This window comes from Solanum dulcamara, chromosome 6 (assembly GCF_947179165.1).
Source record: "Solanum dulcamara chromosome 6, daSolDulc1.2, whole genome shotgun sequence".
Lineage (NCBI taxonomy): Eukaryota > Viridiplantae > Streptophyta > Magnoliopsida > Solanales > Solanaceae > Solanum > Solanum dulcamara.
In genome coordinates, this window is record NC_077242.1 from 16,898,349 (window position 1) to 16,918,220 (window position 19,872).

Here is a 19,872-nt window from a genome sequence, read left to right on the forward strand (position 1 = left end):
CACCTACTTGGGGTAAGTAGGTGACATATCTACTTGAGGTGGACCCCACCCTACCATGTGGCAGTCTAAGGTTGGAAGCATGGCGTGAGGTGGCACTCCTAAAGGCTGGACACGTGTCACCTTTAGGGGATTCCATGTGTAACTCTCTAAAAAGGGTATATATACATTATTGATGACTAATTCATCATAATTTATCCTTTACAATTAGAAAGTGAGAGAAAAGAAGAGAGAAACGTAGAGAAAAAAGAGAGGAAGCCACGGATTTGGCTTAAAGCAAGGTAAATCCTCCAATTTCGGTCCATAAATTAATTATCTAAGGTATTACTCGACTAAGTGGAGGTGTTTAACAACGTAAAATTTATAGTTGGGGCAGTGAGGAGGTTCTTTTTTTTGTTAACAAACCCATTTTTGGATGGGACTGTTGTTAGTAATATTAGTATAACTTCTTGTGTAAAGCTTCGCTTCAAGTGATTCAAGATGTTTTGGAAATATATTTCATAGTTATATAACTTTCATTTAGTCTCTAAAACCCATTTTTGCTTTTATCTGCTCGAAAAAAAGGGATGAAGTATAGGGGAGGTGCTGTCCAGATTTTGTTTTGGAAATCCTACATGGACTGCTGTTGGTATTTTGGGCATATCTTCTTGTACAAAATTGCTATAGGTGTGATTAGAAATTGTATGCGACCCTAAGACACATGTATATAACTTTAATTAAGGTCACAAAGCCTATTTCCCCCATTTACTCCTTCAAAACTGAGCAACAATACAAGACAGTAGGCTGTCTAGAATTTCTGTTTGAATAGTTTGGGCTGATCTTTATTGATTTCATATTTAGTTTCGATATGATGAGACTCTTAAACTTAAGTAGATATTTTATTGTGTATTTAAGGTGTATATGTACTTATACAAGCTAAAAGAAACTGTTTGATAAAGTGGACTTTGGTTGGTCTATGGCGGAGAGGAATTGAGCTCCTCAAGTTGTGGTAGAACCTGTTGTATGCTAAAACGCCAAGGTTTATGTATAAACTTGAACTTGGAATATTTTATTTTTCTGAAATTTGAAGTATTTTGATGGGTTGTTTCCTTACTCCTTTTCTTGTATTATGGTATGACTATTATCTCAAGTATTGCAAAACTTTCCCTAAATCGCCCACTTGTATGAATTGCTTGATCATTTTGCATTCTTGTTGGGACTTTATCCTTCTTGTTACGGTGACTTGTCACTGATATTTTCATGCTTCTCGATTCAGATCTTTCCCATCTTGACTTTGAATTTATATTTTATCTTGACGATGGGGTTTTGTCCATTCTCGAGTACGAGTGGAAAGCCACTTTCAACATGGTTCTTGATTCTCTTGATATTAGGTGATGACCCTTCTTGATTTTGCGACTTCGGTCCGTCTTGATATTTATTATGCTTAGTGGGAAAGTATGACGTACCTATTGGGCAAAATTGATTATTTGACAACTCTTTCAATTGAATTATAAGTTTTTTGATACTTGAGCCTTCGAATATTGATATTGATATTTTGAAACTCTTCAAGGTTTGTATTCGATACTTTGATATGCTTGTTCACTGGGCTTTCTTTTACCTTATTGAGAAACCTATGATGAACAAGGGAATTGAAGAATTTAATGGCTCCAAGCCTAAAGTTTTTACACCACTAAGCTTTATGCTTAGTGATAGTTGTTTTCTATCGTAGGTAATGTGCGGGACGAGGTATGAAGATGGCCATTTGGAGTAGACTTTTTGGAGCCCTTGTGAAGATCACATTTTCATATGCATCTAGTTTTTGTAAATATTTTGGGAGACTTGAACATGATACATGTGGCACTTATGTATGAAATTTTGAAGGCTTGTGAAAACAAAACTATATGCATGTAACTTGAACAGGGTGACTAGTTTTGCTATTTTGGAGTATGTTTTTAACTCAAGTCATGTTTGTACTGCGTTTATATGTTGGCTTGTTATTTTGCACAAAGGAAGATAATAGTTTTGTAATAACTAGTGGTTCGAGTTTTGTGCATTTTATGGACCCACAATGGTGTTGACTATTTGTGATAAAAAAAACTACCTTTTCTTTCGTAAGTGGCATCCTCCCAAAGGGGGTGCTACGAAATCACTTATTTCTTCAAAAATTTTACAGATCAACATTCCTAAGTATCCTAACATCCTTACTTGCAAAGAAAATTGGTTCAAAAACTCCTAATGGTTGGCATGATCAAGGTTTGGGCCAAGAAAAACCTTTCAACTTTCACCTCTACATTCTAGTCCGATTTGGGTAAAATCCATTGCTAACCTTATGCCCAAGACACCAGGACGATATTGTGGACGTAAGGGGAGGGCCCATGCTACGTTAATCTATCAATTCAAGTAATGTATTTCAAAAGGAGATGAAAACTACCCTATGGGCCTTTGATTCTACGGATCCTTAGCATGTTAAGCATAGAATGTACATGTTAGCATTAATTTAAAGTAAGGGCAAGATTCTTACTGTAGAGTAGACGATTGGAGGGATAAGTTGTGAGAGTTTTGGGAAAGTTTGAGTGAGGGAATATGAAGAATGGGGAGAAACTATTCTTCTCCCCACTCTTTACGGTTCACATCATCCCGCCAGACTAGCAGGATTCCCGCTCCAGCGAAATTAATTCCGCCAAAGCGGGATGAGGCGGGACAGTGAGGTTTTGAAATATGGGTCAATTTTTAAGTAATCTTTGTCGGACGTGTATTCATGGTAATTGCATTCACACCGTAATTCGGAGTACATAAATTTTCTTTAGATTATGGGCAGGGGTCATTTCTTCAAACTCACCCTAAATCGGCTCGTATCTTTTCTCAAGTGTCGTTCGAAGACGAACGAGGGATAAATTGATATCTATTGTAATGAACCAAACCATCGTTAGATAATATTAGAATAAAATGCAAGAATTTTACTCAACTAAGTCCCACCATCCTGTCAAAGCGGGATAGTCCCGCCTGAGCAAGAATGTGGCCGCTAGAGTAGGAGGACGTGGGATAGAATTTAAGTCGCAATTTTTTTATTTTCCAACTTTCTCCAAGTGTAAGTTAGAGGTGAGGGTTACTGCGAAAATCCTCAACGGCTGCTCCTAACTTGGGAAGAAGAGGGGGAAGGAATCTCAGCACTCAAAGACTTTCAACTGGTGGAATTCAATCCGGTCTGGCCCGTAGAACATCTGGAATCAAGGATATCAGCAGCATTATTTTCTCCACAGTTTCTTAGTGCCCAAGTAGGTTAATCTTCTCTTTTGTGAGTAATAAATCTATACCTATTGTGTAGTATGAAAGAAAATTTAATGAGAAATCGTATAACTAATCTGAGGTCATGGGTCACGGGCAGAAATTCGATTGTGTTAAGATCTAATTCGAATGTGACCTAGGTAAAAAAGTGTTATAATGATTAGGGAAGTGTATTTGTGATATTATTGTATGCAAACGGTTATTTTATAATGGGCATAGTATTGTGTACATGAATATAAAAATAAGTAGATATTGATGATAAACCTTAAAGGTTTAGTAGTGTATTTGATGGTTTTATTTCCCGTATGTGTTTCATATACTTGTTAAATTACTTCATGATATGCATAGGTGCGTATGATTAAGGTAAACACGTTAGACTTGATGCAACGATTAATTGTTGGCTTATTTTGTGATGAATTTATTTTTGGTGATATAAAGTGGTCTATTGTTGATAGTTGTGGTTGGTTTGTATAATTGGATTGGGTGTCACATTCTGATACATATTTAGACTGAATATCACGTTCTGACATGTATTTGGATCGGGTGTAAAGTTTCGACACATTTTTGGATTGGGTGTCTCATTCCGACATGTCTATGACTAGATTGGGTCCTCTGAGAGGGCCAAGTTTGTGTGTGGATGGTTCCATGAGAGGACCTGATGATATCAGTATTTACATGTAATAGTAAGGTTAGTGGTGGATGAGCCTTGGATTAAGGGAACCCTTGAGTTGTGGTATGTTAGTTCTAAATAGTTGTGACCATGTATAAATTTATTCATGGGTAAGTTTATGGGCCGTATTAGGCTTTATGTGACATATGTGTTATATGAAGTATTCTATATTCATGGACTTAAAGGTGGAGGTTGCTTGTTGCAGGCAGTTTTATCATTGAAGTTCCACGAGCATCTGTGGTAGTAGTAGTGGTTATCTAGAATCGGGTTTTAGTGTCGAAGTGTGGTTATGGAATAGCTAGGCCCCTATGTTTCGAGACAAATGGAACAAGACTAGTGGTGGCTAGGTGGAATCATTGAGTGCTTAAGATTATTAGGTGGAGACTGATAGAGTGAATGAATAATAGTATGGTGGATCCATAACCCATAGGTCTTAAGTTGTAACTAGTGTGGATAGTGGAACTCTGGAGCGAAGGGTGGTGAAGATCTTAAGGGTGAGAGTAAGGAGTGTATTTATTAGGTTGGGATGGACAAGTTGATATAGTTTAATTATTATGATCTCTCTCTTATTTTTCTATTCATATACTATGTTGTGGGTATCAGATTGAATGATGATGCCTACCGGTACGTGTTATTTGTACTGATACTATTTTTGCTATGACACTTGGCATAGTCTGGTTGCAAGGTCAGTTATGTCTCTTAGGTGAAGACGAAGGCAATCCTCCAGCAGCTTTTTTTTTTCCTTTCTTATGGTGGAAGCTGGGTCATTATTCCTTTATTTTATTTCTTCTCTTAAAAGCTCTTGTACCTGTTTTAGATTAGTACTCATTGGGGTTTTATGTGTCATTTTTGTACAAGTGTATTATTACAGATTTCTATGAAAATCTGGTTTATTTACTCAAGTTTTGATTTAAATTCCGCAATGCTTTTTATATAAGGGGTTAAGGGTTCTCCTACTTTAATAATAGAGTGGGTGCCCACACGGCCCGATAGGTTGTATCGTGACACTTTTATGAGGTATGAGCTTAGTTTTCCCTAATTTCTTTTGGTTATAGTATCACTAATGCAACTATCCAGAAATTTTAGTAAATTGCCCAAGAACATATGATGATAGTATTCTAATTTATATGAACTCACCACATTTTGTAAAACACAGTCTTTTGTAAATATTTTTAGATGATATGAAGTGCATTTTTGATAAATGTCATGTTCTTTTTTTGGTTATTAATATCGTAAGACATATACAAGATCGATCAATTCCGCAACAATTTCTTATTGACAGAAAGAGTTTAGAACCACATTAGTCTCACGTGATCATGATAATTATATACTTTTTGTATATATTAAAAAAATTGTTTTATGGAGTATAATGGATTGAACATTCTAATAATAATGCGATTCTAAGATATTGTTTAAAAAGATATTAAAATTTTACCGAGTCATATCGTTACGAAAGTAAAATGATGAGATGAATGGAATAATTTTAAAATGTCTAAAATTAACTATGCACAATAAAGTAACTGAAAAATAAGGCGAAGTCCACAAATACCAGCTTTTAGGGTAGTTATTCAATTTATTCCACTTTTGTAAACATATAATTTACAAGTTTATTGATTTTGGAAATAATTCGGACCTATGCGATTGGAGTGAAAAAATTATATTTGATTTGCATATAAAAAATTATCTTAAATCTCAGTTATATGTGTGTAATTTTTTTTTATTCAAATTTCTATAATTCAACACCCAAAAAAAATAATTAGAATCATAAATTTCTTGTATCATTAAAAACAAATCTCAACCATCAATCTATCGAAACAACAACAAATCTAACAAATGCAATTAGCACAAACACTCAATCATAAATGATTAAAACACATGTGTCTGAATATTTTTGCCCAAAAAAATATATTTTTTCTTCTTAATATTTCAAAAGAGGGATTGACATGTAAGTACAAATTCTAAATAGAATTGACAACTTTTAACCCATTTATATTAGTAAAAATCTTGGCCTGAAAATATTGGCAAAAATTAGTCAAAGAATAAAAAGAGCAGCGATTTTTATAGTAAATGAAATTTTGATCAATGTTTTCAAACGGTGCAATTTTAGGAATTTAATATCTCACTCTCTGTTGTAATTGGTATTCATAAGAATATTAACTGTCTTTGTACTTCTTTAAATTAATAAGAAGGAAATTTTATGAATACATCTAGCATATTAAATTTTTATGTATACATCAACTATATTGTAATTTATCGTTGTATATATTTATTTAAAGAGTTAATTTAATTAATGTTTATTATTTTTAATTTGATTTAAAATTTATTGTATATATTGATTGTCACATTATAAATACAACATGCATACATTACTTATATTTTATTTATAGATTATTAGTATATACATTTAAGTTCTTTTAATAAATGAAGTATATACATTTAGGTTCTTTTAATAAATGAACTTTGATGTATAGATGTAGCATATTAAATTTTTTTAATTTATATTTAAACTATATTAGAAATTATCATTGTAGAAATTTACTTATTGTGTTAATTTAGTTGATGTATACTTTTTAAATTTGATTAAAAAATTATTGTATATATCCATTGTGACATGATAAATGCATTAAGTATACATTACTTATAATTTTTTTGTAAACACTATTAGTATACATAAATTTATTGTGCAACTATTGAAGTGTATGTGTGATAGATTTATTACCTTCCTCATAAAGTTTTGATACATATAATGAGGTTTGTATACATAACGTCAGCTTCATATACATAGATATATTACCTTCCTCATAAAGATTTGAGCTACGTTACCTCTCCATAGCTGCTTGGCGTCCAGGTAGGTTAGACTTCTCTTATCTGAGTAGTTAAATTTATACATGTTGCGTAGTATAAAGAAATTTAGTAAGAGGTTTCATAATTAGGCTCTGGGTCATGGATAATGGGCAGAAATACAAGTATTTTCAGTGGTCAAACTTAATGTGAACTGGGTAAGGAAGTTGTATAATGAGTTTGTGGAAAATTTATAGTAGTATTCTCGTATTTAAACATGTGATAAATCCTAGGGGTTAGCAACTTATCTTAATTGGGCGCAAGAGCATGAGTAATTGTAAAAGCATTGATTATGTTTGCTTATTGTAACTGTAAATGTGGATTATTATTGTTGTGAGGATCGTGTGTCACGTTCCGATATATTTTTGAATCTGGTGCCATATTTTGACACATTACTGAATTGGGTGTCACATTTCAACACGTTCTTGAATCGAGTGTCACGTTTCGACATATATATGGTTGAGTCTGGTCCCATGAGAGGGCCAAGTATGTGTGGATGGTCCCATAAGAAGACCCGATGATATCTGTCATTTTGTGGAAGAGTGAGTGTAATTGTTAATGGACTAAAGGGTAAGACTCTTATAAAAGAACCCCGTCGAGTTTGTGTTTTTTTATTAGTGGAGGACTGAGAGTCAAGATATGCTCATTCGTGGGTAAGACTACGGAAGATTGTGAGGTCATGTTATGATATTTGTGATATTCTATACCTTCGGGCTTAAGAGTAGAGGTTGCTTGTTAGTAGAGAGTGATTTTCATTAGAGTTCGGTCAGGTGGTAGTGGTCATTATACTTGATACGTGAGGGCCAGAGCTAGTTAAGAGGTATGTTTTTGGGATAAGTAGGTCATGTTTGGTTAGGTAAACAGGTTAAGTCTAGTGGTAGTTGTGTTGCCTTGTGAGTGGGTAACGTAACCGGCTGGCTTGATGTTAGGGCGTTCTTTGAGGACCCTGCGGGGTATAACCCATAAGTCTCAAACTCAGAAATCAGAGTTGGTAGTGAACCGTGGTTAGTAGGTAGGTGAAGCACTATAAAGTTGTGAGTAAGGAGTTACTTGTAAGTTATTGTGGGTGGGGACATAAAACTTTATTGCTTATGATCTTCTTTTATTTTTCTATATATTATGCGGTGTGTATCAGATTGATGCCTATCAGTACGTGTTGTTTGTACTGATACTACTCTTGATATGCCATTTGGCATAGTCTTGTTGCAGGCTAGTGGAGTTTCTTAAGTGAAGGTAAACATGATCCTCCGACAACTTTTACTTTTCCTCCCTTTGTGGTTGGAGCTGTGTCTTTTCATTTTATCTTATACCCTATTTCTATAGAGCCTGAACTGTCCGATAAGTTAGGTTGTGATAAATTGGAATAAGAGCCCAGGTTACCGGTCTTCTAGTATAAGAGTAAGTGTGGAATAGAGTCCCGTGGATTGATGTGTTGATGTCCATACCTAATCTCCGAAAAGCTATGACGCATTTTAGGAAGTTGTTCTATATTTTCTCTTTTTTCGTTGGTGGTATGGGTTGAATCCAATTGATATCTTCGCATTCCAATTGGTATCCCAATAAAGTAAATCTGATGTCGTTGTCATGGTGGAAGGGACACAAGTAAAAAAAAGTTAGAACCGAGAAGGTTCCAATATGTATCTGGCCTTACAGGCTAAGTAAACAAATAAATGACCAATGGTCATCCATGAGATGAACTAACTTAATGACTTGGGCTTGCTTGTGTGATGTGACTCAAATTTGTTATTAAATGCATAGAGTATTTTCCTGAGTTATATGGAGAGAATAACCGTTATAGTACTTGTCTGAATATATGATGTGCTTAAATACATGTTGTATTGGCCTGATTTATATCGTGAGAGCATGTGCATAATGTTGCCAGAATTGCTTAGCGGACTGTAGATCTTACTGGTCAAACACTTGAAATTATTTGGGACTAATTGTGTGGGTGTCTATAAATTATGGTCAGGAAGGGGAATCATGACTGGGTTATATTCAATAGCCTAATGATAAACTGTCATATGATTAATGATGTAAATTTCTAACGTATTAAATGATGAACTTAGTGGAAGGAATGTTATCCCTGTTGTTATAGGATACCTATCACGGGTATGGTTAAGGGACAAAAATGATGAGTAACTCTAGAGAACTCTGGGTTTGGATAGTCAGGACCAGTTGAAAGGTCATAAGAGTTAGGTGAATTTGTACCTATTAGACTGCGGATATGAATGAGTTCCTCAAAGTATAGTCGTCAAGTATCCCCCTAGTAAACATAGGCATTTTGTGTGTGATGCACGTCGGTTGTTATGCCAGTATAATGGGGGAAGAGGGTTCCTAATATGTAGTGCTGGGTTCGATTCTAGGAGAGACCACGGTAAACTTCATCTAGAAAGAGTCAAGTAGGCTAAGTCGTAGCCCTGTGAATTGTTAGGGGATATGGGACAGGAAAAACTCCAGGAGAGTTTCCAAGATGGGACACGATGATTAGAATCCTGAGGGACCCCAACCAAGACTTTTAGCATATCATTCATAGCATACATAAGGTAAATGAAGTAAATGACACTCAATCAAGATAGGAAGCAAAACCTCAATACGGAACATAAAGTCTCAAATGAGAAAGCGACAACATAGACTTTTACTATCTAACATGCCTCTACTAATTCGATGGGGGCATAAGACAAGTCTTTAGATCCCCATGACAACATAAGAGTAATACAAAGGTCAAATGTCAACATGAAGTAAAATGTCTCATCTTCGGAACATGAGGACGCACCACAAAACCTACTATAACAAGCTCTAACCATGAGCAGGAGGAGGATGAACGTGATTGTCGGACCCTACATTATAAAATAATATAGGTAAAAAGTATGTGTTAGTACATGGAATGCACTAAGTATGTGAGAACATGCATGAATAATATACATAGGACATAGGCAATATGAATCATGGAATGCAAGACCAATATCTTTAAAACATGAGTAAAATTATGAAAACACTAGAACATTTATCTCATTGTTCAATTGCACCAAAACATCATAATAACCATAAGAACTTACATATATGGGTGATAACCATAACCGACATTAAGACCATGTGAGCTATTACATGGAATCTAATGATTCCCACATCGAAAAGGGGGAGGTTACTTGCCAAGGTAGACTCCGTCCAATATTAGCATAACATGTGCTATATGTGGATCCACTAGCTAGTCCATATTGACAATCCTACGGTGACAATGTAGTTTATGGGACTATAGGTTGCTACTAGGGATTAGGTAGAGCCCCCACCTCAAAGACCACTAGGTGCTAAGTAAATTCAACCCATGGAATACACATCATATCATAGTTCTTAAATCATGCTTTTCATAGATCATAAACTTTTCATAATCATACTTCATAGAAATTCATTCATAAAAATAGATTATTATCATGTAATTCGTGTAATGTGGGTGTAGGCCTTCCATCATTACATATCTTCATTAATAAAACATCTTTAAGGTCTTATGTCACCTTCCTCTTTAAGGATCTTAAGTCACCCTTTTCTTTAACTTGCTTGAAAGTCATTGAATCATCATTTAAAATCCTTTCATAAGTAAATTCATAAACCTTGACAATCATTCATGAAGCTTTCATTGAACTTAAGTTGGAAATCATGATCATAATCCATAAATAATACTTGAAAATTAGTATACACCATGGGTCATTGAAATTTATCTTAAAATCATGCAATATGATGTGAATTATGCATAATTAGGCTAATAGCATTGAAGTACATCATAATTAAGAAGACCCAATACAAATAATAAAATTAGGGCTTTTTGAATGAGAAATCATAAGAGATTTTGGAGTAAAAAACTTGGGATTCCATGGGTGAAAGGTATCCATGGATAAGTTCCCACATACCTTGATGAAGACCACTTGAAATATGGAAGAAAACCTTGAAACCCTAGAATCCTAGCTTGATAAAGAAGAAGACCCTTTTGAGAGAAAATCCTTGAAGCCTTAAAGTGAATTTGAGAAAATAAGAGGGAATAGTTATAATTTTAAGGACCTAAGTAGTTAAAGGCTTTGCATCATACCCTAAAAACTTCCAGATACATAGCTAAAATAATAGAAAAAGACTAATATGCCCTTCATTAAAATCTAGCCGGAGAGTCCTATGACTCAGTTCTACGAATTGTAAGGATTGTGACAGATCGTAGGAAAAAGTCGTCAATCACTCTAATACTTAGCAAAAATCCAAAACTTAGGACCCATCCTACGAGCGAAGTCTATGACTCATCAAACTTTTTATGAGTCATAGAACCCATTCGTCCTGCAACTCTAAAAACCCTACAAATCTTGAGTCTCTAAACCTCCTCTACGGGTCCTTCCTATGAATCGTAGGAACTCCTACGATTCGTAGGAACCCCTCATAGGGAGGGTTCACAGTTAGTGAATTTTTCTTTCCTTAAAACCTTTCTTACAAGTCATTTCTATGACTCGTCAACTTTTCTACTGGTCGTAAACTCGACTCATATCAGAACTCAGTTTTCTCCAACTATTGGGCCTATTACGAATCATTTCTATGAGTTGTAATACTTTCTATGGATTATAGGAACCTGCACCAACCTTTATTTTGTTTTTCCTTCCAACTTCTCGGGTCTTACACACAATCTATGCCCCCACATTCAGGCATATCCTCTTATGGCACAAGCCACCACTAGAGCTCAAGGAAAGGTTACGTCGGTGCGGTTGACGAAAGGGAGGATCCTCATGGCTACCAGGTGTAGCCATCTCTTGGCATCATCTGATCAATGCCCTCTGTGTGGGACCAATAGACCCTGTCCCGACACTACATGGCTTTCTCTCTAGACTTGGCCTCATAGTTAGCATTGAAGGTGTCGGGTACCTCGAGCACAATATTTATGTAGTGGAGACTAAAAGGGATGTCCACTCCTCGGATGTGGATGGTGGGGTGATAGTCACCCCAACGCACTGTAGAGAGTAAGGCATAGAAATCTCTCACCCAGCCTAAGTTCACTCCCTAGGAGGGTACCCTAGGCATAGCTGGTACTAAGAAATCATTACAGGCTCCCAAGAGAACCATTTGGCCTGGTAACACACTCATTCAATCAATATTCTATCAGCGGAATACTTAATTCATAAAGATGATCAAATAGATAACTTATAGAATAAGGCCAAAGGACAACAATCTATATAATCCAATCAACAAGACTAGTATGAATGAAACTAGCCAAAAAACAATATCCAATCAACAAATCAACAATCTAATGTATGAAGCCTCTATCAACTGTCTAAGTGGTGCGAATGACAGGTTAATGGCTATCTTAATCAAAATAAAATTAAAAGTCCAAACTCTGAAGCTATATAATAAAAAGGTGGTATCCTCCAAAACAGGGAGGACTCACCAATCAGGTAGAAAGTGAACAGATCCTTAATGGTGCGCCTATTGATGATATTTAGAACATGTCTCTCCATTATTAAATGATTAAGGTCCAAATAAACGTCAGTACGTGGAATGTATGAGTATGTAATATGATAGAATGAAACATGCATAAGGTAGAATAACATCAACTCAAGTATCTCAATCTAGAGAAATGAACTCAATCAAGATGTCATATGTCTAAAATAAGAGTAAGGTTTAGATAGAGACCAATCATATACAATCCAATCAGAGTACTATCAAAACCTATATGGGAATTTATTTTATCCGACAACAATCACTTATGAGTCAGTGATCATACAACAAGCTCATTGATGTTGCCTTAACCGTCAAATACCTTGCCATGGTAAAGGATAAATCTACCAATCATGGATCCAGCAATCAATCAAGTCCTATTTTTTTAAGATAATAAAATGAGGAAATATCTGACTTAACGGTTCAATCCTCTCCCATATTTGGCAACGTAGTTATTGAGTTTGAGTTATTACTTACTCTTATTTAATTCGATGCTTGATACTCCTCCTATGACTTAATACTCATAAGCAATCAATCCCAGTCAAACCAATCAATAAGTCTCATATGTACTTTTATCAGTTCATTATTTATATCTAATCAATACTTTCAACCAATCAATTATGCAATCATTCGCAAGCATTTAAGAGTAGTTGAGACAATCATTTATGACAACATTCAGTTGAGACCATTCAGTTGGGTTCAATTATAAAGATATGAAGGACTATCAAGTTTCATCGAGACTATCATCATGCTCACATCCCAATCACAATCATGCATTCACAAATTAAAGGCTCTAGACTCAATCCTTAGGCATATACATCAAATATTAGTCAAAATACTATTAGGGTTTATGAAGTAAATAATTTAAAAACATTTGTTCAAGGAACAAGTCATAGAAAACATCAATTATGAAATATTATGTAAAATATGTTAATTTTTAAGGAAATTCTCGACAAAACACAATTATGGGGACTCAATCTATGCACAAATCAACCTATCACAATCATGGGGCATATGAAAGAACAAAAGTACATACTTTAGTTTAGCCTTACATACCTGGGATGAAGACATGATAATCAATCTGGCAAAAAATTGCTTGAATCTTTTGAACCATAGCCTTTTCTCCACTCCTTAGCCCTACATCTGTAGTTAGAATGCGTAGAAGGGACTTATGAATGTTTCGAAATTCTTTTAAGGTCGAAAACAACCTACATCAGTCGTGAGTTAAGTATAGGAGGGGCAAGAAAAAAACCGGAATGCCCCTCCTTAAACAATAACTTGAGCGGAAATATTTGGCATGTGGGAGAGCAAGTGCGCAATGCGGACTTGTTCCCTCATAGTTCATTTAATTCCAAAACTCTTCGATGGTGATTTTTGAACCAAGATTAGCCAAGTCCGCAATGCTGACTTAGCTCGCACCTCTTTGAAAATTCAGTTTTCCCCCAAAAAATTATCTTTTGATTTGGTTGGCCTAAAATTTAACCGAGACCATTTTCCCCATATGATTTTACCCCCTGATAGATATTTCAACCTAAAATTGGTCGAAAAAGTTAAGGATGATGTGATGTACGAGCGTTCTTTCATCTAAGAGTATTTTGGTAATTTTACCAGGTGTAACATTATCTCTCCCTTGGAATCATTTGTCCTCGAATGAAGAACAACTAGATATGGACTCGAAGCATGAGTAACAATCGAGACTCAATTGAATCAACCAATCAATCAAATCAAACAATCTAGACAATCAACTATTTAGACTCAAAGATAGACAAATCAGTTCAAGTCAAGAGTATGGACATTATCTTTAATGTTCTCATCATTAGGCACAAATAGATACGGGTATGTAGATTTTATATCTTTCTCAGCTTCCCATGGGCTTCCTCAACAAATTAATTTCTCCACAGGACTTTGACTGAGGCAACCTCTTTAGTCCTCAACTTGCAAACCTGACGATCAATGATTTGAACTGGAATCTTTTCATGGTAAAGACTGTCTTTTAATCTAATACTATAAATAGAAACTACCAATGAAGGATCTCCCAAGCACTTCTATAACATCAAGACGTGAAATACTAGATGAATAGAAGTTAACTCAGAAGATAACTCCAACTCAAAATCAACACTCCCAATCCTCCTCACAATCTGGTAAGGTCCAATATATTGGGGACTAAACTTTTCCTTCTTCCCTAACCTCATGACACCCTTCATGGGTTACAATTTCAGGTATACCCAATCATTCACCCCAAACTCTAACTCTCTCTTTCTCACATTAGTATATGATTTCTTGCGGCTTTGGGTTGTCTGCAGTCTATCTTGAATAAACTTCACCTTTTCCATAGCTTGGTGAATAAAATCAGGCCCAATCAACTCGGCTTCACCAACTTCAAACCACCTAATTGGTGATCTACATCTCATCCCATACAAAGCTTCATAGAAAGTCATCTGAATACTTGCATGATAGTTATTGTTGTATGCAAACTCAAAGAGAGGTAAGTGATCATCCCAATTACCTTTAAAGTCAAGTATACATGCCTTCAACATATCCTCCAATATCTGAATGGTGCGCTATGTCTGGCCATCTGTCTGGGGATGAAAGGTTGTACTAAGATTCACCTTTGAACCCAGTCCTTCCTGAAAGGATCTCCAAAACTAGAAAGTGAATTGAACTGCTCTGTATGAGATGATAGACAAGGGAACTCCATGCAATATGACAATCTCCTGAATGTACAATCTGGCATAATTCTCTGTGATGTCAGTAGTCTTAACTGCCAAGAAGCGAGTTGATCTAGTCATCATATCCACAATCACCCAAATCAAATCATCCTACTTACGAAACCTTGGCAAAACTGTAATGAATTCCATATTAATCATCTCCCACTTCTACTCTGGCATCTCTATATTCTGAGCCAACCCATATGGCCTTTGATGCTCAACTTTAATTTTTTGACAATTCAAGCACTTGGCAAAAAATTCAGCAATATCTCTCTTCATTCCACTCTACCAATTTACTTCCTTCAAGTCATGGTACATCTTTGTAGAACCCGGATGAATAGAGTATCTAGAACTATAAGCTTCGACCATAATCCTTTTTCGAATATCATCAACATTCGGGACACATAATCTTTTCTGGTACCTCAACACACCATCTCCCCCTTTAGAGAAAATCATCACCTTCTGTTTATGAATAAATTCCTTCAACTGAAGAACGATGGGATTTTGGTCTTCCCTCTCTTTCACCTCTGCCACAAGGGATGATGCAGACCCATTTTGAACATTAACTCTACCTTCATTATTTTTCTCAATCTGAACTCCCAATTGAGCCAATCCATGCACCTCTTTAGCCAATTCTTTCTTTACCTCATCTATATAAGCAGTGCTACCCATAGACAACCTGTGAAGAGCATTCGCAATAACATTAGCTTTACCTGGGTGGTAGAGAATGCTCATGCCATATTCCTTGAGAAGCTCTAGCCATCTCCTCTGCCTCATGTTGGGTTCCCTCTGACTGAAGACATATTTTAGGCTCGTGTGATCGGTGAACACATCAACATGTACTCTATATAAATAATGGCGGAAAATTTAAGAGATACCACAGCTGCCAACTCAAGGTCATGAGTGGGGTAATTTCTCTCATAATTCTTAAGCTGTCTAGAAGCATAAGGTATTATTTTTCCCCCTGCATCAACACACAGCTTAAACCAACTCTAGATGCATCACAATAGATTACAAAATCCTTTTTTCCCTCGGGCAAAGCCAAAACAAGAGCGGTGGTCAATTTAGTCTTTAATTTCTGGAAACTTTCCTCATAATCATCGGACCATTGGAACTTATCTTTCTTCTGAGTCAGGTTAGTCAATGGGGATTATATGGATGAGAATCCCTCAAAATATTTGCGGTAGTAGCCATCCAAACCCAAGAAGCTCCTGATATTAGTTGGGGAGGTAGATCTGGGCTAATTCTTTACCGCCTCGATCTTCTGGGTGTCAACCCGAATACCATCTCCAGATATTATATGGCCCAACAAAACCACTGATGCAAGCCAGAACTCGCACTTAGAGAACTTTGCATACAATTCCATATCTCTTAGTGTCTAGAGGATGACTCTAAGGTGATGGGCATGCTCTTCCTCATTCTTAGAGTACCAGGATATCATCAATGAAGACAATCACGAACATATTAAGATATGGCTGAAACAACCGATTCATGAGATCCATAAAGGCTGCAGGTGCATTATTCAACCCAAAGAACATGACCAAAAACTCAAAATGGCCATAACGAGTTCAAAAGATTATTTTCGGCATATCACATTCTCTCACTTTCAACTGATAGTAACCCGATCTGAGGTCTATTTTTGAAAAATAAGAGGCACCCTGAAGTTGGCCAAACAAATCATCTATCCTGGGGAGGGGATACTTGTTCTTTACTATAACCTTGTTTAGTTGCTGGTAATCAATGCACATTCTAAGGGACCCATATTTCTTTCACATGAATAGGACAGAAGCACCCCAAGGTGAGACACTTGGCTTAATGAATCCCTTATCTAACAAATCCTTCAACAGCTCTTTCAATTTTTTCAACTCAGCAAGAGCCATTCTATAAGGAGGAATAGAGATAGGTTAAGTATCAGGAAGAACATCGATCCCAAAGTCAGTCTCCCTATCAAGAAGGACTCTAAGCAGATCCTCAGGAAACTCATTAACAATCGAAATTGACTCAAGAGTTAGAGACTCAATACTACCATCCTTGACTCTAATGATGCAATAAATACACCTTTCAGAGATCAACTTTCTGGCCCTAAGGTAGGAAATAAATTTACCCTTAGGCACACTAGGACTACCCTTCCATTCTAAGACAGGCTCATTCGAGAATTTGAATTTAACAATCTGATTCCTATAATCAACGAAGGCATAAAAGGCATAAAGCTAGTCCATGCCAAGAATCACATCAAAATTAACCATGTCCAATTCAACTAAGTTAGCCATGGTATCCCTATGATAGATAGACATAGTACAATCTTTATAAACTCTCTCAGCTAAGATAGACTCACCAATAGGAATAGACATACTAAAAGGCTCAAGAAGACACTCAGGGATTCTGTCCAATCTACTAGCCACATAAGGATTTACAAATGATAAAATAGAACCTTGATCCATCAAGACATAACAATCAAAAGTAAAGACTCGAATCATACCCTTTACAACATCTGGGGAGTTCTCCTGATCTTGGTGACTACTCATGGCATATAAACAGTTTGTACCCCTATTTGTGCCAGAAGTAACACCCATCTGGCTCTCTTGAACTGGTATTGGTGCAGATGATTGGGATTTGCTGGGCTACCTCAGATAGTCTCTCTAAAAGTGACCCACTTGGATATACTTATAGCACTCATTCTCTACCTCACGACATTCTCCCATGTGAAGTTTACCACACTTGTCACATGGTGGCTTACCTCTAAAACCTTGAGCCACACTGGCTTGTGACTGGGAACCTTGTACTCTAAAATTTTAGGACCCCTGTTTATTTCTGATCGTGGGTACAGGTACACTAGTAGATGATGGAGCTGGCCTAGATGGCCATATATGAAAACAGCTCTCAATCATATTCCCTCTCTTACCAACCTCATGGCTGGATGTCTTAGCCCTCTTGCTCATAAACTCCTCTATGTCCTGTATCTTTTCCTCCTCTGTCTCCTACACATAAGTCATCAACCTACTAATATCCATGTTTCCAACCAACATTGCTCCTATTACCTCTTTCTTTGTTGAATGATCCAGTACAGCCACATACAAACTCATCCTACTCCTCATATTAGTAACCATCTCCAGAGCATAATGGGATAGTTGTGTAAATTTGAGACTGTACCCTTGCATAGTCATAGAGCCCTATTTCAAATTTAAGAACTCACTTACCTTAGCCTCTCTCAGCTCCCTTGGGAAGAAACAACCCAAGAAAGCTTCCCTAAATATTGCCCAAGTCAGCACTGGTGCACCCTCTACTCTATTCTTTCTCCACTAATCAAACCATAGTCTGGCCACACTAGTGAGCTGGTAGGAAGCTAATTCAACTCTATCAACATCAACCACATTTAAGAACTATCTTACCTTAGCTTGCACAGTCATAGATCCCTATTTCAAATTTAAAAAATCTCTTCCCTTAGCCGCTCTCAGCTCCCTTGAGAAGAAATGGCCCAAGAAAGCCTCCCCAAATATTGCCTAAGTCAGCACTGGTGCACCCTCTTCTCTTTTTGTTCTCCCCTAATCAAACCATAGTCTGGTCACACCCTTGAGCTGGTAGGCAGCCAACTCAACTCTATCAACATCAGCCATATGCATCACCTGAAACACTTTTTGTATCTCCTCAATGTAGTTCTTCAGGGTCCTCATTGGGTGTAGAACCTGTGAACTCATGCGGGTTTTTTCTATGAAACTCACGGACCCTAGATATGTCTGAAGCATCCTGTCTACCTACTCCCTGCCTAGCCACTGGGGTTGTACTTGCCTGAGCAAAGTTTGAATTTCCTAGCAAAGCTCAGCATTTGTGATGTCAGTCTGTGTGGCTGCTCTGCAGGCACAGCTAGGTCTTCTTGCCTCTTAGGAAGTTATTATTCACGTTGATTAATATTTTGCCTGGTTGGGCGTCCTCTACCCCTAACTGGTCCAACATTTCTTCTTAGAGGCGTGATCTAAAGTCAAAACATGAACGTATGAATTACAATAGATTTCTAAGAGTTTTAAACTTTATCATAGGAACTTAGAATATGAAGAAGTGAAATAATTTTTAATGTCCTATAGCCTCATGATTATAAGTGTAGTGCATAATACACCCATAAGCAAGACTCTACTAGACACGAATTCATAGACTCCCTAGGACTCTTGAACTCTGTGCTTTTATACCAAGTTTGTCACACCTCGGGATGGTGCTCTAGGTGTGTTTGGCACTTAGAAACCATTACTAGCTCCCAAGAGAACCACTTGGCCTGGTCACATACTCATTCAATCAACATTCTATCAGTGGAAGACTTAAGTTATCAAGATGATCAAATAGATAACTTATAGAATAAGGCCAAAGTCCAATAATCTATATAATCTAGTCAAAAAGACTAGTATGAATGAAACTAGCCAAAAGATAATATACAATCAACAAATCAACAATCTAGTCTATGAAGCATCTATCAATTGTCTAAATGGCGCCAATGACAGATTCCTAGATGCCTTAATCAAAATAAAAATAAAAGTCTAAACTTTGAAGATAGATAATAAAAGAGTGGTATCCTTCGAAAGAAGTGAGGACTCACCAATCAGCTGGAATATGAACAGATTCTCAATGGTGCATCTGTTGATGATCTTTAGAACCTATCTTTGCATCATTAAATGATGCAGGTCCAAATGAATGTCAGTACGTGGAATATACGAGTATGTAATATGACAAAAAGAAACATGCATAAGGCAGAATAACATTAACTCAAGTAACTCAATCAAGAGTAAGGAACTCAATCAAGATGTCATAGTCTAAAGCAAGAGTAGGGTTTAGATAGAAACCAATCATATATAATCTAATCCAATTCAACTCAATCAGAGTACTATCAAGACCTATATAGAAGCTTCTTTTACTCGACAATAATCACTTATTAGCTAGTGATCCTAC